The sequence below is a fragment of the Mustela nivalis genome, assembly GCF_964662115.1.
Source record: "Mustela nivalis genome assembly, chromosome: 12".
NCBI classification, from domain to species: Eukaryota; Metazoa; Chordata; class Mammalia; order Carnivora; family Mustelidae; genus Mustela; species Mustela nivalis.
In genome coordinates this window covers 32,133,981-32,158,140 of record NC_139031.1, presented here as the reverse complement: position 1 = coordinate 32,158,140, position 24,160 = coordinate 32,133,981, and the positions used below count along the sequence as shown (strand labels likewise).

Here is a 24,160-nt window from a genome sequence, read left to right as displayed (position 1 = left end):
CTCACATTGGAGGTGATATACATATCCCAGGTATGACAGGCATGGAATACAAAATGAACCCATTACCTCAAGGGAGAAATTGTTCAATGTAATTTATGTCACAGAGCCTTTCATGGATCTAACCATGAAGACTTCTTCACCTGAGACCATATCTTCCCCTAAAATTTCTCCACCCTGCCTCTGCTTCCCTCACTCCCTTACAGGTTTCTCCTGAAGAGCATGCTCATAATAAACCGCATATACCTTCATCACTGTCTCGGACTCTGCTCCTGAGGAACCTGACCTCTGACAGAATCACTATCATAAACACTATTATAAAACGTGGAAAACATCCTCAAGGGTCTCCATGAGCAAGTTTGCTAGAGGGTTGCCTGGGTATATACCGAAACTGCTGCCCAGTAGGATAAGCCATCTTCAACCTAATTAAATGTCACCAAATTGCTTTAGAAAGTAGTATAAATTTACACAACTATTCCCATTTCTCCACAGTAACTCTAGCACTTGCTGTTGTCAGGCATTTTTAATTTTTCAATCAAGCTGGGAGTAAAATGGTTCACCTTAAAAAAATATATTTTATTTATTTAAGAGAGAGAGAAGGAGAGAGGCAGATAGGAGGGGAGCAGAGAGAGAGCAGTAAGCAGACTCCACACTGAGTGAGGAGCTGGATGTGGAGCTCAATCTCAGTACTCCAAGATCATGATCTGAGCCAAAACCAAGAATCGGAAGCCCAAACCAACTGAGTCACCTAGGTGTCCCCTGAATTATTTCTTTTAATTTTGTTATTTAATAAATATTTTTATAATAGTTGCCTTATAAATGTGCCTTATAAATGTTGAAAGCACTTTACTAACATAAATCATTTAATCTTCATAAGAAACCTATGAAGTAGATACTTCTATGATTATTCCCATTTTACATGAGGAAACTGAGTCACAGGGGTCACAGAGGGTAAGAAACTTGCTCAAATTTGCACAGATAGAAAGTGTGGCAGAATCTGTATTTGAACCAAGGCAATCTATCTAAAAAATCCAGTGTTTAACCACCATCCAATACCATTTATTAACTATATCCTTTAGTAGTTCTTACAATACTGATCTCTGCCTAGTAAGTCTCTTGAATTTTAGTTTTCTTGGAAATGTCTGAGTTTTTTTTTAAATGAATAAATAAAAATTAAAAATAAAACCCTATATAACAATTGTGATCTGCCGAATAATGCCTGCTCCCCCAAGGTATCCAAATCCTAATTCCTAAAACCTGTGAATATTAACTTATAGAGCAAAAAGGACTTGGCATTTTTAAGTTAAGTTTCCTAAAATGGAAAGAATATCCTGGATTATCCAATTAGGCCCTGAATGTAATCACAAGTGTCCTTATAAAAAGGAAAACAGAAACAGATTTGACTACAGAAGTAGGAGATGTGACAACAGAAGCAAAAGCCTAGAGTGGAATGAGGAAGGATTCATGAGCCATGGAATATGGGTGGCCCCCAGAAGCTAAAAAGTCAAGGAAATGAACTCTCCTCCAAAGCCTCCTGAAAAAACAGCCCTGCCAACCTTTGATTTTAGCCCTGTACAACTCATTTTTCAACACCAGAACTGTAAGAGAATGAATTTGTGCTGTTTTAAGTCACTAAGTTTGTGTTAATTTTATACATCAGTAATACAAAAATAATCCAATATCCATCTGTAAAACTCAAGAACAGAAAAAACAATGATTTATTCTCATGGATTGGATATGTGGGTCAGCTATTTCCTGCTTGTTGTTTGGGATGGCACTGTTCTTCATGTCTCTCTCTCATCCTCCTGGGTCCAGTGGGGCGGCCCAGGCATATTCTTCCCCAAGGTGATGATACCAGCACAGAAGAAATTCACAATTGAGGCCTGCATCAGAAACTGGCATTTTGTCATTTTCACTTCATTCTATTGGCTACAGCAAGTCACATGACTGAGCCCAAACTCAAACAGTAGACAACTACACACCACGCCCTTTCACCTCAACATTTAAAAATGCATTCCAGGGGTGACTGGTTAGCTCAAGTTAAGCATCTGACTGATTTTTGTCTCAAGTCATGATCCCAGGGTCATGAGATCTATCCCTGCTTGGATGCTCAGCATTGAGTCTCTCTCTCTCTCTCTCTTTGCCCCTCCCCCCACTTCCATGGGCATGCTCTTTCTCGCTCTAAAAAGTAAAGAAAGAAAGAAAGAAAATCCTTTTAAAAGATGCATTCCATCTTTTAAAAGTTTCCTGAATCTAGTTTCTAAGTCTAATTGCTTTCAGTCTAATTTGTCATTTCTTTTAGGTTTTCTTTCATTTCTGTCAGATAGCTTTCAAGATTTTTTCTTGTTTTTAAGGAGCTTAGATTTGAATTTGTTTCTATTTATCTCACTATTTCTATTTATCTCACTCAGATGTTGGTATATTCTGTCAAATTGAGCATTCCCATCCTCCTTCAGGCCTAGAAAATTTACAATCATACAACCTCTTTCTTATTATTCCAATTTTATGGAATTCCAAATTTCTGGAATTTCTATGCTGGATCTTCTAACCTATCCTCCATCTCTCCTCATAATTTTTCTTACATCTCTTTACGTTTCTGTGCTATATTCTAATTTATTTTTTCCAGAATAGCTTCACTTCACTAATCCTCTCTTTGGCTAGGCCTATTCTGCTATTTATTTAACATTTATTGAGTTTTCATCTCACTGAACATTGTACCATAACATTGTACCATCTCACTTACTATTTATGCTTTATAACTATGCATTTTCTTTTTCCATACAACTTTATTTTTTATTATGGCTTTTGTTCTTTATCACTTTAAACTTTTTTATTGGGCTACTATATTGGGCTACTATATTTCAGATCATTCTATAATCTTCAGTTCTTGATGTGCAAACTCTCCTGGTTATTGCAGCTGTTCTGTCTCCCTCATGGAATTCTGTTTTCCTCTTTCTTTCTTTCTCTCTTTCATTCATGCATTCATTCATTCCTATATGTTCTGCCTTGTGAGATGATCCTTTCAGAACTGTTCTACTCCTTTTTCTTCCAGAGACCTGAGAGGTTCATGAGTTCTATTACCAATATTGTTTAAGTTCTTATTTGGGGATTCCTGCACCCCTGAAGTGGTATAAACTCAGGACTCACACCTGTTGGTGTTAGGTTAGGCTTCCAATCCCTTGCAGATATCTTTATTCAACCCTCCCCAGGCCTGCCCCAGAGGACAGAATCTTAGTAGTCCCACTTAATACTAGAGGCAGCCCTTTAAGACTCATGATGATGCAGGAGACTGTCCCAGTGTCTGTCTCACATGAGTCTAGGGCCTCACCTCCTGACTCTGAACTGGTCTTTAGACCCAGCTCTAAAATCTCTATCCAGTTGTAAAATTCCTGTGAGCCTCCATGGCTTCATCTTCTTACAAATCTGACTTTGTATTCCTTCTCCATTTCTGTTACCAGGGATTTTTAAATCCTTTCCTTAAAGCCTGGTTATTTACTTTTAAAAAACGAACATATCTTCCAGTATTTCCTAACTAGGAGCAAGAGGAAAAGATTTCTACTGCCATCTCCTCAATTCTTTATTGTATATTTGCATCTGGTGATCCTATTTACTCTCCCAATCCCTTTTAGCACTGGGACCCTATACTAAATCCAGCTGGCCCTATTGTCTCCTTGCCTTCCTTTCCCAGACTGAATCCTCCACTCACGAGCACCACTATGCAGAAGTCTTCCAGAACCAATCAACCACCATCCATTTGGTTAGATTTCCTGGTTGTAGCAGTTCCACCATATCTGAACTTCTATTATTCTAAATCTAAATTTCCATTATTCTAAAATCAAGCCAGAGGTTTTGACAGTGCTTGATGCTAAACAGACTACCCTTGCTCAAGATCCATCTCTATACCCAGGTTACTTCCTTCTATCTATTCCCCAACCACGAGCTGCACCCTCTTGAGTAAAATCACTGTCTGGATATGGAGTAAGCCTCAACAGTTTACCCCTGTGCTCATCAAAATCCTGCCATAACACAGTAAAATCTTATTTCAACAAACATCTAGTATCTAGAGCCCCTGATTAAAGAATTTCCAATCCCAAACCATTGCTAGAGCTCTATGTTGAGATGGGAAAAGAGGCTTATGTTGAGAAAGGAAGTTTATATCAAGGCTTTATTCCAATAATAAATTCCTAGTTACGTGCTGAAGTTATATACATTCATCCTAATCTCTGACTGTACAATGATTATTGACATTCAGAAAAATCAATATCAGACACTGGAAATTCACAGTGGCCAAAGATTAATACACTTTTTATACTTCCCATGACAGTAAAGGTCATGAATACATTTTAAAAGATTTTCAGTAAGAACTGAAAGTGAAATAGTTAATCCTAAATTTATAAAGTAATTAAACAGAACAGAATGCTACCAGAATTTCCCATTAATTGAGGTATTTCCATACAGTATTTCTATTAAGGTACAGTATTATTTAATGAAAGTTTTCAGTTTCCTAAGAATGTTTCCTATAGATGTTTCAAAATTAGATTATAGATTTTATTCACCTTGTGAAAACTTGCAGAAAATACTGTCTTTTAACATAGTAAAAAAAAAAAATCAATGATGTAATTTGAAGTTGATTCTTTAAGAATATTCTGACCTACAGCATGACAAATACTGTTGAAAATCTTTGGGATTTGTAAAGAAAAAAATAGAACAGTAGTAAATAAGTAAATCCTAATAATATTCTTCTCAAATGTTACAATTTTTGAAAAAGAAAACTTACCTACAGTATAGTTAACATGCATGAATAACCTATCCCTTGGCTTTTTCATCTGGAATTTCTTAGAAACTTTTGCTTACTCATGTGTGCTACAAGCGATTTCAGGTGTCTCCCTCCCAGGAATTTTTTTTTTTTTTTTTTAAGAAAACTCCCCAAATAACTTTCTAATATGAAGCCCCATGTGTATGCTATGCCATGTTTTCTATTTGACTATTTCAAAAAAGTTATCCCACAAAGTGATTAGCAACATTTTCTGGGGAAAATTATTTCATAATTAGAACTAAAAGAGTTCCAGTAATAAATATAAATACTTCTATATTTCTTACAGCTGATCTATGTAATAATGAATTCTGTATACAGCTTACGGTAGCTGAAGATAAGATTTAGATGCATGGTATAACGAAGCCATGAAATAGGTTCTATGTTAAAAACAGAAGCCTGTGTTACTCTTAAAGATATAGGAAAGAGAATATTCTCATAATATTAATTAATTAATATTAATTAATGCAGCATCCGTTATATTATTCCTAACATCATTAAAATTCAGCTGCCTATTTTTTTTAAAGACTTTATTTATTTATTTGACAGATAGAGATCACAAGTAGGCAGAGAGGTAGGCGGAAAGAGAGAGAGAGGAGGAAGCAGGCTCCCTGCCAAGCAGAGAGCCCCATGCGGGGCTCTATCACAGGACCCTGAGAATCATGACCCGAGCCAAAGGCAGAGACTTTAACCCACTGAGCCACCGAGGCACCCTTGCCTAACTTTTTTAATGTCCAATCTCTCTGGATTAGAAAACATCCAATATAACTCATTCTTACTGTAGATAGATATAACTATAACATATTTGCAGATCAATGATATTTATGAGTCAAAAAGAATATTACAAAAAGTATCCAAGTATGCATTGCCTTTAACTAGGATATTTCTAATACCAATATAGGATTGGTTTTGCTAAGGAAATCCTAGAAGTTGGTTAGATCTTTCTATCTAGTCAGTTTACTGTGGTAGCTTCCATTAATGATAGTGCTTGTTGTTTTTGATTAAATTTCTAAGAGTTTGGGACACCTGGGTGGCTCAGTTGGTTAAGGGACTGCTTTCAGCTCAGGTCATGATCCTGGAGTCTCAGGATTGAGTCCCGCATCAGGCTCCCGGCTCCACAGGGAGTCTGTTTCTCTCTCTGACCTTCTCCTCGCTCATACTCTCACTGTCTCTCTCTCAAATCAATAAATAAAAAAATTTTTTTTTAATTTTCTAAGGGTTTAAGTTGCATCACTGATGGAGTCCCCTGTTCTTTCAGGCCTCTGCTCGCCAAGATGTCGTGATTCTTTTCCTAAATTGAGCATAGAGCCCCTCTTTTTCCTATTCTAATGAATGTTCTCACTCTATATACATTTCTTTAGCTAGACTTTGCACTTCACAATGGGACTTTGTGTTAAAACCAAATTAGTTTTTAAAGGGCTTTTTCCTTTATCCTTGTCTAAATACAATCACTATTTGAATAGGCAGCACTAAATAATTTTTAACAACTTCACTGATACTAATTCATTTTAATTGTTCAATATTTTCTAAACTTCCAAATTAAGTGCACATCAAGAATGGTGATAAGAGAGTTTCTTGGGACACCTGGGTGGCTCAGTAGGTTAAGTGTCTACCTTCAGCTCAGGTCATGATCCCAGAGTCTTGGGATCAAGCCCCCAATCAGGCTCCCTGCTCAATGGGGAGTCTGCTTCTCCCTCTTCATCTCCCTCTGTCCTTCCTCACACTGCTGCTCAATCTCTCCCTCTCTCTGTAAAATACATAAATAAAATCTTTAAAAAAATAATAAATTTCTTTAAAAAGTAAGTTTCTCAAAAAGAAAACTCCATAAAGATTCTCTTGTCATTTGTGGGTAGCATCCTATGAAAATACTTGAAGGGCATTTTATATAGCAACACAGCTCAGGCTTTGGATCCTAAAAGACCAGGCATGAAATCCATACTTACTAACTCTGCAAATTGCTTACTTAACTCTTAGAGCTTTGCTTTCCTCATCTATCATATGGGAACAATAATTAGCAACTCTTAATAATTAAAGGAGATAAGAATATACAAAAAATATATGTTCTTCTATATCTTAAAATCTAAGTATTTCCGTGCTTTTTGCTTCTGACAAGAAATAATAACTGACATGCTACAGAAGATCAGTCTCTCTCCTAAAACAATAGCATGCTTCCCATTTGTTCTGGCAAGTTACTTCCTAGCAATCAGAGTCACCAGCAGCAGATGGAAGACAGTTTACCATAAACCAAGGAGAAAGTAGATCTTTACCAGTCTTATCTTAAATTAGTTCTTGTCAGTTAACTAAAAGCTGAGCCATTGCTCAGGTCCATGTTGTGTCCTCAGAGATGTGTCTGTATCTCAAAGAACAAGCTGGAAATAAAAAGCCAAGGACTCCAAAAAACGAGGAAAGACTCAGAAGAATTATGGTCTATGCTGATTCTACATTGCCCTCTTTTTGACAGGAATCTACTCTAAGTCACTAACATTTTTCCAGAAGACAAATTCCTTTTCTCTAAAAGTCTCAGTTTGCCTGATGTAAGGAAGTACTTCTTCATCAGTTTTTAAACCTCAGATCCTGGGCCACTAACTTCCCTCAAGTCTAGAGAGACCCAGAAAGTATATAAAAGATTGGTTATATAAAGGAGATCTTGTCTCAATTTCCAAGTGTTATCATCAGATGCCTTTACTGCTACCCTCTTTGACCAAATACATCAGTTTAGCCTTGGCTTTGTCTATTCCTAAAATCTAACCCCACCCTGGTACTATTCTCACTCAAGTTTCTGTAATTCCTTCATTCTGATCATTTCTATAAACTTTATTCATAGTCTTGCCTCAACTAGCTCAATCTAGGCTTTTAACCCTACTGTTCTGATCCACTGCCATTCCCAGGTCCAATGTGATAACTTATCTCCCACCCCACCCCCACCAAATACCAGCAATAAAATGGCTGCCCTAGAGCTCTCTGCCTTCTTAAAATTTCTACTGAGAATTTTGTAGTTCAGCAGTACTTTTTGAATACCCATCACCAACCAAGGTTGTTAGAAAACTAAATTATAGGAGCATCTGGGTGGCTCAGGTGGTTAAGCATCTGACTCTTGATTTGGACTTGGGTCATGATCTCAGGGTCAAGAGATCAAGCCCCAGGCTGTGCTCCATGCTCAACAGGGAGTATGCTTGAGATTCTCTCCCTCTTCCTCTGCCCCTACCCCCACTCCCTCATGTGCACGCTAGCACTCCCTCTAAAATAAATAGATAAATCTTTTTTTTTAAAGCCTAAAAAATTGTTTAGAAAAGAAAGAAAACTGAATTATATAAATTGTCCAAAGAATTCCAACTCACAAGCTCTACAAGACAATCCTTGATAAAATCCTGTGAATCTAGGGAAGTCAGAGGGGGAGAGAACCATAAGAGACTGTGAATTCCAGGAAACAAACTGAGGATTTTAGAGAGGGTAGGGCATGGGGGGGTGGGGTTAGCTCGGTGATGGGTATTAAGGAGGGCATGTATTGCATAAAGCATTTGGTGTTATATGCAAACAATGAATCTTGGAACACTACATCAAAAACTAATGGTACTGTATGGTGACTAACATAACATAATAAAAAATATTTTTTTTAATGGACTACTACCAAAAAAAAAAAAAAAAAGAATTCCATGAATCGGTGATTCTCAGAGGATGATCTACTGTGAACCACTAGTGGGTGAACAATGAGGATTCTTCTCATGGGACAAAAAAGGACAACAATCTTTCCCATGGTCTTTTACAGAAGAATAGTGTGGACCCCCACAGATTTTCATTTATATATATGACCAAGAACCAGTTTCAAAAATCAACATCTTAGCCAGCTTCCCCAGAAAGCAGAGAGAAGCTAACGCATACGTGCAACTGCCTTATTACACAGTGCAATCCAAAAAGCAGGGGATATCCAGCAAGAAAATTAGTGAAACCAGTTTCAGTTCCTGTATCTAGTGCTCATACCATAATAAGGCCATAATTTATATGCATCTCATCTTCTGCCCCCTTCACCACCCATTCCAGATTCCCTCATTCTTGACCAGCACTTCGGGTGGACTGGTATTCTTGCTTAGTGAATGGCCCAGAGCTAACTACACGGTGTTAGCTCACATTTCTAGGTCACACTTATGTGGGCACCAGCCAGATCCCATAGTATCTTTTTCCTCACCATCAACAAGGAAGCCCTAGGGCAGAAAGTTAGTAGTGCATGCACAGGCATAGAGAAGTGCTATTGAGTTGTACTCTCTTGAAAATCAGTTGAAATCCTTTCCAACCAAGATAGACACTGTAGTGGTTGTTGGGGTAGAACAAGAGACCAAAGTCTCTTGGAGATGAGTGACACTGAAAGGATCTAAAATGGTATAGAATTGTCCAGCGAGAACAAAGGTAAAAGAAATATAGATAATATAGATAAAATTGAGTTTTCTTACAACTTGCAGACCATTGATAAAAACCTGAGACAGATATGGTATGACATTCCTCAAGGAATTCACAACTGTTTTAATATTAATTCTTTGCTAGAGGCAAAAAGCAACCTTAGCTTGACAATAGCCAGACCTCCAGGATCCTATAAATCTTTTTTTAACATATGAAAATACCTTCAGAGTCTTCCTTTATCTCTACTTCCCAACGTAAAAGTGTATAATCAATAGTTCTTCACAATTATAGCCTGGCTCACAGCCTGTCCTATCCCTGTGCTTTAATAAAAACCTTTTTGCACTGAAAATGTCTCCCAAATTCTTTTTTGACTCTTTGTTCCTGGTAATTCTAGCAAGTAAGTTAGTAAGCATTAAATTTTTAAACTTTTCATTCTTAATCTAAAGGCAACATGTTCACTGAGCTTTTTTTCCCCTTGGGTGGTGGAAATGAGTAGGGTAGATGTTCCACAGGGCCTCTTGCCTGATCTAAGTAGCTGGGGGAGGGTGTGTCAAAAATACTGTATATTATTGCCTTAGATGACCTCTAAGCTGCCTATTTATTTCAGTTCACAATCAACTTATTTTTATCTTAACTCTTTTTTTAAAGGATTTGAAATGGCTTATAACAAAAAGCAAACCAATATGCTATATAAAATGGCCTAAGCAAATCAGAAAAAAATACAAATATGCTAATTGTATGTTCAGCATAATTACAATGACAGAACTGCAGATTTGGCTCAGAGTTGTACAGTTCAGAAAGCATGATAAATTATATCATTCTTGTTATCAGAAAGGGGGAAGTATGCTTTAGGAGGAGCAAAGTTTTTTCTGGCACTGAAATCTAAAACAAGTTTCTGATGTGGAGCTTTATAGGGGGAAATGAAGTGATGTAATGGACAATGTCCTCAACATTTTTACAGCAAATGCAGAAATTGATTTCATTTTATAAAGAGGGAGGGGAAATTATTTTAAAAACTGGCACTGTAATTCCTCTTGGGGGGGGAGGACTTGTGCCGAGAATAACACTTGGGATTAGAAGCAAAACCTTCTGAGGGTCTGGTGTGGGCTGTGAAGACTTGAAGAAAAAGAAAACAGTTCTGCCAAATAGAGGAAAAGGAATTCAGAGGCATATGGATCATTCTGGAAATGAGTGGGTGAAGAGTTAAGGTAGGAAGGGAGATGAGGGAAAGCAAAAGCCATTGAAAAAGTGGAAGGCTCTGTGAACAAGGGATCCCTCTTCACCCATCACTACCCCTAGACCTCAGTAAAGTCTATTAAATCATAATTGCTTTGGATATTTCAATACATATATTGAAAGAAATAAGGGGCTAAGTTACAGTCAAAATGGCAGTGGGGCAAGATGACAGAATTCAGGAATCTAGAAGCCAAGAAAAAGAGGAAATCAGGAGATTGTAAGCCATCTGGTATTAATGAGAACCGGGGAACAAAAAACAATTCTGAGGGCAGGTCCACAGGCTTTCAGAAGAACAAGTGTTCATTTTGAAATTCCCTTACAAAAGCCAAAAGTCTAATAGTGCCAAAATGATAGACCATTCCTCCTCTGAAGGCATTTGATATACTCATTGTGAAAGAGGCAGGTGATTGTCACCCAGCATCCATTTCTCCCCTCTTTTCTGTTATTGAACCTCCCCTTTGTAGCCTGATATGTGGGGTCCCACTTGGAGCCATTTCCTAAGAGACCATTCAGCTGGTTGTTCCTTGTTAAGAAATAGCTAATGACATACAAGCAGAAAGGATACGGACAATTTCCAGATCAGCTCTTTATGGGAGGCTACTTGCCCATTTTCTCTAACTTCTTCCCTTACTGAAATCTAGAATATAGACATAGTGGCAATGAGCCAACTTTGACCATGTGGATAAGGACAACACTCTGGTCAAAGAGATAGTCTAATGGTGATATAGAAGGAACCGAGATTTCCTGATGAGTAGAGCTACCTACACTTCTTCCCCCAACTACCTACCAATACAAACTTTTACATGAGAGAAAAAGAAACTCTATCATGTTTAAGTCATTGTTATTTGGTCTCTGTTTAAGTAAGAAGTCCATATCCTTTACTTCGAATATATATTCTCTGTTGATACTACTCTACCCTTTGGGTGTAGCCCTTAAAATTGTGTGGTATAAATATCTTCCAAATGTAGCCAAAATTGTACTTCATCAGTTATAACAATGGTTAGATCACTGATATATTTCAAGCACTTCACTGGAATTATTATTTTTTTTTGCTACAGTCAAGTGTTGTACTTTCTATTAGATGGAATGTTTTACAGAGTAGACCATGCTGCTTATTACAGAGCAGGGTTCAGTGTGTTGCAAGTAAGAGGTAAAAAACATGTCATAGTGTCATGCTGGCACAAAGAGACTATACTTACTGAACATGCCAAAACTTTTTCTCATGAGTATGGGAGGGAAGGCAGTCAGAGCAGTAACAGCTATATTCATATATAAACAAGTGAACAGAGGAGATGTTTTTACAAATTCTGTGATACAGTGTTAATCTCAAGCAGTGATTATATTATGATTATTGCTGACTTTTTTAGAGCAGTAATTCAGTTAGAAACTGGATTTGACTTCATGCAACAGAAAACCAATTGCTGGGCACCAGGGTGGCTCAGTGGGTTAAGCCGCTGCCTTCGGCTCAGGTCATGATCTCAGGGTCCTGGGATCGAGTCCCGAATCGGGCTCTCTGCTCAGCAGGGAGCCTGCTTCCTTCTCTCTCTCTCTCTTTGCCTGCCTCTCCATCTACTTGTGATTTCTCTCTGTCAAATAAATAAATAAAATCTTAAAAAGAAAAAAAAGAAAAGAAAACCAATTGCTGTGGCTTAACCACATACAGGATTACTTATATCATGTTTCAAGGAATCTAGAGTAGGCTGTATAGAACTCCCTATTATATAATATGTGACTCCACATTTCCATCAAGGACTCAAACTTCAGCTTTCCTCCCAACAATCCTTAACATGTTGCTTTCTTCCATGTGATAACCTCTGTTGAATCAGAAAGCTGTTGCAGCACAGACATCACATCCACAATCCAGGCAGAAAGACAAGGAAAGAATAAATAACAAAAGAAAAAAGGCTTCCTCTTGGGAGTGTTTTCCTGCAGTAAGTACCTAATAACTTCTATTTTCAATGAATTAGTCAGAACTGTGTCTCATGGCAATCCTTAGATACAAGGGAATCAGGGGAAGCGAGAATTTTTACCTGAAGATAAAGAAGAAAGAATCTCTTATTGCTGACATACACAAATTCAGAGATCTCTTAGGAAGAAAGATAGGATACCAGGTCAGCAACCTTATATGTCTACCACATACTGCCACAAAAAAGTTCTGCCACTCAGCCACATATCATGAGCTCCAAAACATTAGAACCACCAGAATAGAAGACTCTTAACATTTCCAAAGCACGCATCAATCTATTCTGTTACTTCTTTTCAGGATATTTTGTCACTTTTTCATAGGAAGAGTGACTGCTACCACTTGTTATCTTAACTATTTTTTCTTTCTGTTTATTGTATCATTATTAACTGGAAAATGTTTAACACTGGAGATGAGATAGAGAATACTTAAAGATGGCCACAATTTTTTTTTTTTTTTTTTACATTCATGAGGTCAGATTCATGAGATTTATGACCCCTTTTTTTCCTTTTATTCTAAGTGGGCTCTGTAACTGTTTGGCCAATAGAACATGACAAAGATAGTATTGTGCCGGTTTCCAGGCCTAGACCTTAAGAGAGTAGAAGTTTCCTCTTCCTGTCTTTTCAAATACCCACTCCTGGGAATTCGTCACCATGTTGGAAGAAAGTTCAAGCAGCATCCTGGAGAGGCCAACAGGGAAACGAACCAAGGCCACTAGCTTATAGCCCTGCCTGATCTCCCAGCTCAGAGTTGGCATCAACTTGCCTGGCATTTTAGTGAGCCGTTTTACAAGTAGATCCTCCAGCTTTAACTGAAGTGTCCTAACAATGCTTCATGGAGCAGAAATTAATTGTCCCTCTGAAAGTGTTAGATTTGTGATTAAAATAATTGCTTCATTTTTAAGCCATTAAGTTTTGGGGTGGTTTGTTACACAGTAATAGATTATATTCAGTGAAAGAAATTAATGATGCTTAATGAAATGTAAATACATAGCTCCCACCTTGCTTAACTACAGTTTAGCTTTCCATGTTTTCAGTCATCTGTGTTCAACTATGGTCTGGAAATAGATGGTCCTCCTTCTAGAGTATTGTCAGAAGGTCAGTAATAGCCTAACACTATGTCACAATGCCTACTTCATTCACTGTATTTATCCCATCATATAGGCATTTTATCATTTCACATTGTCACATGGAAGGATGAGTATAGTACAATAAGATATTTTGAGAGAGAGAGAGACCATATTCACATAACTTCTATTATAGTATATTGCTGTAATTGTTCTATTTTATTATTTAATATTGTTGTTAATCTCTTACTTTGCCTAATTTATATATCAAAATTTATCATAGATAGGAAAAATGTATATAAAGGGTTCAGCACAATCAGCAGTTTTAGGTAATATCTCATGTAATATCTTTCTTTAACATCTACTGGGGGTTTTAAAACATATCTTCTGGGAATAAGAGGGTACAGATGTAAAGATGAATTTCAAGCAGCCAAAAATTGTGAAGAATATAAATATCATGAACATGTGACTTATATTTATTTAGTAAAATAAACCAGAAATGTATTTATACTAATACTTGGCTTTTTAGTTTATTTTGCTATATGCACAGAGCCATTGACATAAATATTTGGTCAAAAAATTTAAGGTATATTTTCCATTTACATGAAAGCAAAACATACTTAAGACACAAATGAAAACTATACCTGAAGAGCATCTAATATAGTTAGTATCACCTTCTTGAACTCCGAATTAATTGTGAACACCGAAGGAATTTAGAATGGAGATCACCTATTTTTTTAAATAATATACTTTCAGCTCTGTTGGGTTTTACCCTTTAAAAGAACCAGTTATTGTCACTAAGCCACTCAGCTGTTAAGCATAAGAATGAAACAGAGTAGGAAAGCATGCAATGGTCAGTCAGGATAGTTTATCTGCCTAATATATCAGAATTGTCTAATTTTTTTTTTTAAGATTTTATTTATTTATTTGAGAGACAGAGATCACAAGTAGGCAGAGAAGCAGGCAGAGAGAAAGGAGGAAGCAGGCTCCCTGCTGAGCAGAAAGCCCAATGCGGGGCTAGATCCCAGGACTTTGGGATCATGACCTGAGCTGAAGGCAGAGGCTTTAACCCACTGAGCCACCCAGGCGTCCCAGAATTGTCTAATTTTAATTAAAATATTTTCTTTTCAGTTTTACTACTTTTATAATGTTTGGGGCTTTCAGAGGATGAAGTCACTTCAAAGTAGAGTTTCCTAGTCTAAGGAAGCACAACTAAAAAAATTTTCTATATGCATTTTAGGATGAGGAGTGCTGTACCCAGATTAAAACTTTTTAATGTATCTAGCACATAAATAAAAATTAGTTGATTTTTCAATAAGACCTGGTCCATGAGTGGGTAATTTTGGTGTAAAGTCTGAAACTGAATCACTTTTTTCCCCTCTTGTTTTCTGAAAAGATAAACATAAGTTAAGTTATAGTCAGTGGTTTATAATCAAGACTAATTATGTCTTAAATACATTCACATGTAGGCATTCTAATATGAGTTATTCAGGGACCCAAGCTCCTTTTGTCTTTTTGTTCCTCCATCTTTAGGTTTTCTTCACCCACATGTCCAAGGTGGCTTGTCACCACATCTATATTCTAAGCAGCAGGATAAAAGAATAGAGAAAGAAAGGCACACCTTCCTTTTAAGAATACATCCTAGAAGTTTCACAGGTCAATTTTGCCCATATCGCACTGGCTAGAACTTAGTTATCACAAGCCGAATCCAGTTATAAGAAAGATAAACAATACATAGACTCTATCTGGAATGGCCATGTGCCCAGAAAAAAAATAAGCATTCTATTGCTATGGAAAAGAAATGTAGATTAGATGTTGGGAACAACCAGAGTGCCTACAAGGTGCACCCATTTGAGAATAAGAATGAAACTTCTAGCTAACAATTTACATGTTATGAGATCTTTCATTTAAATGTTCTGCCTGAGTGAACACCAGACAAATATTCTACCTAACCCTCTCTGACCAAAATTTCATAAAGAATTCTTCAATATAAAAAAAAGGTGATGCATCTTTAAGTCTTTATGTACTAGCCATAAAATACTATAATAAATTAAAGAAACCAGAAGTCATTGATTCAGACACAGCTAATAGATATTCAGGGCACTTTTATCTTTGCTAAGCAACAATTTCTAGAGTGCTCTACATGTTTGCTTTTTTATAATTTTAACTCATGTAATATCTTTCAGCAGACAATTTCAGGAAGCTTTTATAAACATTAATTAACAGAACTTCACAACACTCTCAAGAACTGAGTATTAATACATCCATTTACATGGCAGGAAGCCAGATAAACATTACAATCAAGCAATATGGAGCTTACTTGGTTTCAGCCATGTGAGGACATCAAACAGGCAGCACTGGAAATTCAATGTTAATCTGAAAATTGGATATTTAGTGGCTTGTACACTGGCAAATGAATACTATGCTATATTTAACACAAACAAAGCCACCTTACTAACACAAACATGAAAAGAAGCCCTTTATTTTGAACTGAGAGTTCTATTTGAAATGTGACTGATGTGTAATCCTCTATCTATAAATCTAAATATAAAAATAAAATTGGAAAGATTCTCGTCAGATAGACTTTTAGCACCCAGCTTGATGTAATTTGTTTCTAGATTAAATTTGAAAAAACAGCAGCTAAAAAAAGAGTTATTCAATTCATATATCAGAAAAGGATAGCACATATCAGATTTCTTTGAATGAAATAAATTATATATGCATATATATTATATATACTTTCTGAACTTTGAGTTGTTATGCTGAATAAATAATAAAAATGATGGTTAGAATCAACTTTTTTGGTATGACATAAAACATCCTGACAGTATTTAAAATCCCAAGGTTTTTTGCATTGTTGTTATTCATTGGAGAAATTCATTATATACATTCCGTATGTTCAGAGGAATTTTCCAAATACTCAAAGAGATATAATCATGGTCCTTTATTGAGGCAAATAAGCTTATTTCACAAAAGAAAAATTTTAACATTACACTTATTTCTGGTCATCTAATATATGCCTGGAATAAAAAAAAAAGAAGAAGAAGAAGAAGAAGAAGAAGAAGTCTAAGTCTGAGTTTAATGAAAGCTAAAATATAGAAATAAAGCCAAGACTGTTGTTACTTTCATAAGACTAGATAAATGTCCAGAGCAAGATTTACTAACCACAAACAGCATAAGGACTAATGAAATATGAACTGATGACTTCTAGCTCAAACTTGCATCAGTAATCTTTCCAAAAAACTTCTTAAGGGTTTTTTTAACCCTTCAAATAAGGTCAAACTGAAGTTTAGATATAGGAAAATATCCTGTTAGATCTTTTGAAACCTCTGGATTTCTAAATCACAAGAAAGTTAAATGTTCAGAAAATTTTTGCTAGGACATTTATCCTGGCTAGGCTAATAAAAGAGGGGAACTGGGCTTCCAGTCACCTGGCTTGCCCTTTCTTGTGGACTGACACACTCAAAACATTACAGAAAGTTTTAAGCCAGCTAACTAATGAAAGCCATTTCAAAGCTAATAGTATAACCTTATGGGTTATTTTGTTTGGTTGTGGGAGTTGTGTGGCATACTTTTCCAAAGGAATATCAAATTTAACTTTAATGACTTACCCAGGGAAAAGAATGTTGGTCATCAAAACTTGATAAACATGGAAAGTCTCTGCTAATAATAAAGGTAAAATAGAAAAGATGACAATCATTTATGAAAGAATGGGAAATAGCTTTATATAGGGATATAATTCTTTTTAAGAAGGATGCATATACATGTTTTCCTATAAACATTAGGAAGGTTTTGTTGATTTTTTTGACCACAGACTTTTGCCTACAGGTGTATTTTATGAAATTCTTTCAACAACAGTTTACTGAGAGTCACCTACTGAGTATATCAAGAGATACGCAAATGAGCAAGACAGTTTCTGTCCTCAGGAAGCTTACAATGTAAAAGGCAGACGGGAAGGTGTATTTCCAAGAAGAACAAAATAATAATCATTAGAAAGGTACAAATAAGGTGTTATGAACTTTAATGGAGAAAACAGCTGAGTTTCTTGTTAGAATCAGGAAAGGCTGCTTGAGCAAGGAAATATTCAATATGGGCCTTGGTGCCTGAGTAAGAATTTGACAACTGGAGTTTGATGACATGGTGACATGAGGAAGGGAGGGTAGCAGTGGAAGGAATCCAGGTAATAGAGACAAAAGACATAGGACACAAAAAAGTCCAAAACAGGGCTCCTGGGTTGCTCAGAGGGTTAAAGCCTCTGCCTTCCACTCAGGTCATGATTTCAGGGTCCTGGGATGGAGTCCTGCATGGGGCTCTCTGCTCAGCCGGGAGTCCGCTTCCTCCTCTGTCTCTCTGCCTGCCTGTCTGCCTACTTGTGATCTCTGTCTGTCAAATAAATAAATAAAATCTTTAAAAAAAAAAAAGTCCAAAACATATTGAGTGTAGAGACCAAGTAATAGAATATAAATTTGGATAGACAGGTCAGTGTAAATACTGTTCTTTGTTTAGCTTGCAACAGGTACATTAAAAGGGTTAGGTACAAACTCCTGAGACTGGATTTGATTTTAAGAACTTGCTCCATATAGCTTTACTACTGAAAGTACTCATGCAATGCTTCAGACAGCTATGCCATATAATTGTACACTAAATGTTCCAATGCTTTACTAATTTAAAATGATCATAACTATATTAAAACCTCACTTATATCCACCAAATAAAAACCACATTGTCTGGGTACCATCTGTGATCTTCTCTTCTAATATGACAAATACTAGAACTTCAGCATCTATAAGTGATACATATAGATCGCTTCTAACCAACTCTTCTCCCAGAGATGCTGAATGAGTACCAGTATTAACTGATTAAGTTTCACTTGTTCTTGTCCCTGGCCTTCTTGTATCAGGAGTAGTAATGAGTATTAAAATTACTCAATGCTAGATGAGCTTTTAGAGCCAAATGTAATATGAAAGATTACATATAACCAATTTCATATATCCAGGAAATAAAAATTCATAGGTTAAGTGACTCACTCAAAGTTTTCAGATCTAAAGATGAAATAGATCATATTCAGAGCAAAGCAGAAAAATTACTGAATTTATCAAAAAAGGTTATTTCTTCTTTCTACTGATTTGTCAAAGAGCATTTACTAAATTAAGACCTCCTGACTTATTTAGAACAATTAGGACAAATATATTTGAGACTGTTTCCCTCACTTGCTTTTCTTTGTGCACATTGGCTTCTTTGTTGGTGCTAAGATTACTTATGAAAAATCAGAAGATAAATCCTGCAAGCTTAACATCTCAATTCTGGTGTCCCGCAAGAGAGAAAATGAAAATGAACAGGAGGGGAAAAATTCAGATTTAAAGTCATATCAATCTTTTCAAGAAAAAGAGAGTGGCTAGAAGATAACAGACCTTTGTCTTTCAAGCAGGAATTCTATATTCACGCAGACTTCATCAGTGAAGTAATAAGGGTAAAATAAAAACACATTTAGTCTACACAGTCTCAAAACTTCTCATCACATGTACCCTTTTTTAGGGAGCTAAGGAGGAAGTGCTCTACCAAAAATGAAAGAGTAAACTGAGAAAAAGGAAAATAAGGAACCTAAGAAGACAGGTGAGCGGTGACAAAAATGCCCATTATCTACCTTCTGACCTCTTGGCTCATGCCTCAAATGTGGCCTAGCCTCATACCTCAGTCCTGACACCGAGTGCGGTTTCTTAATTTTCACCTCATCTTCCCTTCCTCAACCTTAATTCAGATAGCCTGACTATCTGGTAAACAAGTAAATCTTTCATTTGAGCTATCCTGGCCTGTAAGACCTTATGCTGTATCCGGTCCCTCAGGGGTGGGCTTCTCTTGGAGATCCTTCAGCCCAGCGACCAAGTCCCAGATAGAGTTCATGGAACTTGACTCACAGGGCGGCAAAGATTTTGCAACTGTGGGTAGCTCCCGTCCAGAAGGATTATGCAGTGTTTCAAAACCCAAGCCCTTGCTACATGTTTTAGAATATTGCCAAAATTAGGGATCTTTCTTGGGCCAGGTTTCATCTCACTTCTTTTAATTATAGTGAGAAAGTAATTCCAAGACCCCAAGAGACAAAACACAGGCTGATGTGGTCTCATCTCTCTGAGCAGTCCAGGAGCCCTTGCAGGCATGTCTCATTTGGTCTTAGGGTAACAAAAGAGCTTCTCAACACCTTTAGCCAAGGGCCATGGCCATGATCAATATGTGACTCCAAGGGGATAGGTATACTGTGAGTCCTGGGTGATATCCAGGCACAACTCTCTTCCTCCAGGCCCATGAGAATAGCCCTTTGGAGCCTTCCAATTACATGGTTCACCTTATTTGTGACAGGTTTAGTGAACATATCCAATCCCAACTTTTTTGCCTCATTTGAGGCACTAAGGTAGTGTATACTTTTCAAATACCTAATAGAAAATAACTAGCAAGCATTTGGACAAAGAGAAAATTGTCACAAGAATTTTGCATATATTTCATGACTCTCCCTTTCTGTAGTATGTATAGCATATCCTTTGGGAAGGAGACATGATCTCAGTGTGACTTCCTTAAGAATAACAGACACTGTCACAGTTTGCTAATTCCATTTGTTTACCAAGAGAAGAGAAAGATTACTAATTACACAGCATGGGTCGAGGGTCATCAGGCTCATAAAGTGGGTTTCGTATAAAGGCTCTGCACTCAGAGCACAATCTCTAACTCCTACTATACCTGCAGAGAGGTATTCAGAAGACACAGCCCAATTTCCAGACTTACTTTTGAACTCTTAAAACTTTGTAAATAAGTAGATATCAAGAATTTTAGGCAAATGGATTGAAAGGGTGTTATTTCTGATGCCTTGCGTAACCAAGGAAATGTAAAGTTGGGTTATCCTGCATTTGTAGCAAGTCAGCCCATTTGAATATATACCACCATAGGAGAAGAAGACCTCCCACCTCCCCCTGCCCTCAATGACAGCTTTTCTCATTTTCTTTGCCTTAATGCTTTCTCATAAGTAGGAGACAAAAATATACCCACACACATTAATATATCATTGGGTTATGCTGCAAACAAACAAACAAAAAAGCTGATTGTAATACAGTGAGAGATGTGCTAACGTGGGAGCATGAAGTGCCACTAGAAAACAAATGAAGCAACTTGCCAGGCTGTCCAGGGTGTGGGACAGGGTGGGATGCGAGAGGACCAGTCACGGAAGCCTTTCAGAATTAGGTTGGGACCTTGAAGAATGATTCAAATTATGCCATGCAACTATAAGAAAGAAAGTTATTTCCACTGAAAGAATAAATAATGCCAGTATCATTGCCTTTGCTGGCCAGGTTGCCAAAACCCCCTTTTAAAAACCATTCACTTCTTGGAGTAAAAGAAACCCATATTCTCCTTTGCTGGTTTTAGAAGGAAGACAAAAAGAAGAACAAAAACAGGAATTGTCTCCCCACAGCATACACCTTTCTGGGTCAATCTCATTTTCCACCACTGACAATGAAGTCAGTACTTCTTTGTTACCATCCTTGGGGTTAAACTCCACCCACTTTCTAGGGCAGGAGTGGCCCAAGAAGAGCAACCCAAACGCTTAATCTGGAGTTCTAAACAGTACCTCCCACTCACTTCTGTTCATGACCTTCTCATGACAGGTGCCTCATTGAACCAATAGCATCAGGAAACTCTATTACACAGCTACGCTTTCAACAAGAGCCTCTATGCCACACACTTCACCCCAAGAATGGCTTCACAAGAATGGCCTGCAGGAAAAAAACCTCTTACCCTGCCATAATCTGCCCTGGTCTTCTCTCCAAGGCACCTGAGATCTTTTATGCCTGGTTCTCTCTAGCCCATAGTTTTAGAACACTAGATTTTATTAAAATGTTCACATACAGGTAATAATAATGATTTCTTCCAACAGCATAAAAACCACATATTGAATTTTCTTAAAATTTGTCTTAGCTATGCTGACAATTTCTCCCATTTGAACACATTAAGATAATTGTTCTGCACCAATCACTGGTGTAAGAATCAGGAAGTCAGGGGGAAAAGACTGAAAATGAAAACAATTTCAAGTGGTAAAAGTTTTGAGCATAGAATACAGGGTTTTTAAGGAGCTCTGTCTGAAAATACACTTTGGTTATAGCTTTAAAAAATTCAGTCAGAGAATCAGAACCACTAGGAGTGGTGTAAAAGAAGAAATTTATGATATGGCTTAGTACTTACCCAATGTTAGAAAGAGCTGAGAAGATAGAGATCCGAAAAATGTTGCTGAAGGCAAGGGGAAAGTCCCAGATGAGTCAGAACTTGCAGGGAGCTCTGGAAGCCAGCATGTGGGACCACGAAGTCTATGGAAGTTTGTTGGTTCTTTATGACTTCCACCTCTATGAGTTGTCAGCGAAGTGTCTGATGGAAACCTGGAGTCACCTTTGGTAAGGCTAGCATCAGGAAGGAGGGAAGAGAAAATGCACTCAGCAACACCCCTGCATCCAATGATAATCTTCAGAATATAATGACTGCTTCTCTTCTCTTCCAGAACACACACAGCTTTCCAGAGAGCCAAATCCAATCTGAAATTACATGGAGAAGGAGAAACTGAAAAACGTAGTTCTCAACGTGACCAAGTAGACAATAATCTGGCTTATCAGTATTTTTACTTAACTAATTTTTTTTTGAAATTTGAACATTATTTAGATAATATTAAGAAATTGTTAACCATTTTTTTAGATATAAAAAGTTTTGTGATTATGTTTTAAAGAGCCTTTTTTCTGGAGAGATGTATTCTGAAATACTTACAGAAAAGATCACCCAATGCCTGAGATTTGCTCCCAAATAACACAGGGGGCAAGTGGGTTGTGGGTAATTGGTGGTCAGAGCTCTAACAATTCATTACGTTAAAACTCCACCTCAAACTCAGTAAGTCCAAGATGAATGCATCATGTGTGTCAGACTTCCATTAAACAGTCCAAAACAAATAAAACAAAAATAACTTTTCTGAGTATCACTCAATTTCTATAACCTCTAAGTGGTCCTGTATGTTCCATACCCAAGACGTCTATCAAACTTTCCTCCCTGTTTTGCATCTGGGCAGTCCCCGCCTTATGACATTGCTTTCCTGCACTAAAGTAATAGCTGTCCCTTCTGCCATCCTGCCTCTAATCTAATGCTGCTCCAAACCCTCCATTAAACCAGAGTGATCTTTCTAAAATGTAAAATTCTAATTGTTTTACTTAAAATGTTTTAATGACTCCTTATCACCTATCATACAGATTTTCTTTCTCAGTATAGTATATAGGTTCCCACATATTCTGATCCTCATTTACTTTTTTTGCTCCAATTTCCTGCCCTACCCCCAAATACTCTGTGCCCCCAACTGTTCTGAACTACTTATAAAACACTGAATATAAAATTATTTCCTGCCTCTGGGCTTGCTCCCTCTGCTAAGAATTCATTTCCTCACCTCAATCCCCTTGCAAATATAGCTCTCTGGCAAATTCCTGCTCATCCTCTCAGATTTGGCGCAAATGTGGCCTTCCTTGTGGTGTCTTTTAATGTTTCCTCACCTCCTCCTGATCCTGAAACTTAGTCTGTGACACTCCCCTAACAGTGTTCAGCACTTGACTCATTATACTGGGCTTGCTGGCTTACATGCTGGTTTTTCATGCTGGACTATGAATTCCTCAATGGTAAAGACTACCTCTCATTCATCTTTGTAGCCTCAGACGCTAACACTTCCCTGGCACATGCTATGGGCTCAATAAACATTTGGTTAAGAAATTAACTGATGGATTACAAGACCTGACATGTTTAAATATTTTATTCCATATTTAAAACTGCTTCCATATAAATTATGATTCCCATAAAATATAGGCTTATATTTATAAAGAACTGATTAATTTGGAGGTAATTCAATAAATGTAGATGGCCAAATACTGAAATTCAGTCTAAATCTTGAAATGGCCCTAAATCATGTGACCTCATTGACCAGACTAATAAGATCTCAATTTCTAAATCTCAGTTTCACCGGTGCTGTTCAAACATGGTCTTGAACTGCCATCAGAACATAGAACAACAAAGGAAACATCTGGTTTTTCTTAACTTTGGGGTGACAAATCCATTTGTTAACAGTAGCAATGGGAGAGCCAGCAGTACTTGATAACAGCTCTAACTTGGGGAGCCTGGGCCAAAACAGATGGCCGAGTCACTTCAGGGAAAGCTCTAAAAAGATGTCTTTTCTAATTCAGGTTACACACTCCTTGAAAGTTCCTTCAACATAAGCATAAAGTTTGCAGAAGATTTTATTGGCTCTGACAGTTCTGTCAGAGGTTAGTTTGCAATTGCCTCTTGGGGACAGTTTGGTCGGATTTTTTTCAAAGTAAGTAAAGCAGGAATGTTTATAGTAGACCAACAAACTGAAAGTCCAAAGCATTTTGCATCACCACTGACTTTCTGAACATGACCTTTGACTGGTCACAATTTGTCAGCCATCTTAGTTTTTTAAACTATACATTGGTAAACCAAGGTTAATCCAGAGTTTCTGCCATTTCTTCTGTGTACATATATCAATAGTAATTATGTTTAAACACTGAAGTTGTTAGACAAAACATTGAAATTTGGCCAATACGAGAGTGTTGGAACCATCTTTGTTATACCTCAGAATACATTAGTTACCTGTAATAGAGTAATTCTAATTAAA

At 37.1% G+C, this 24,160-nt stretch overlaps 1 protein-coding gene across 1 annotated transcript in view; it reads right to left on the bottom strand.

The window, feature by feature from the left end:
* LOC309845795 (uncharacterized protein) overlaps positions 1 to 24,160 on the bottom strand; it is a gene marked incomplete at its 5' end in the record, with an annotated part of 286,217 nt that overhangs the window by 246,108 nt on the left and 15,949 nt on the right. Inside the window, one exon of the mRNA XM_082694140.1 lies at positions 21,691 to 22,034. The remainder of the gene's footprint in view (positions 1 to 21,690; positions 22,035 to 24,160) is intronic.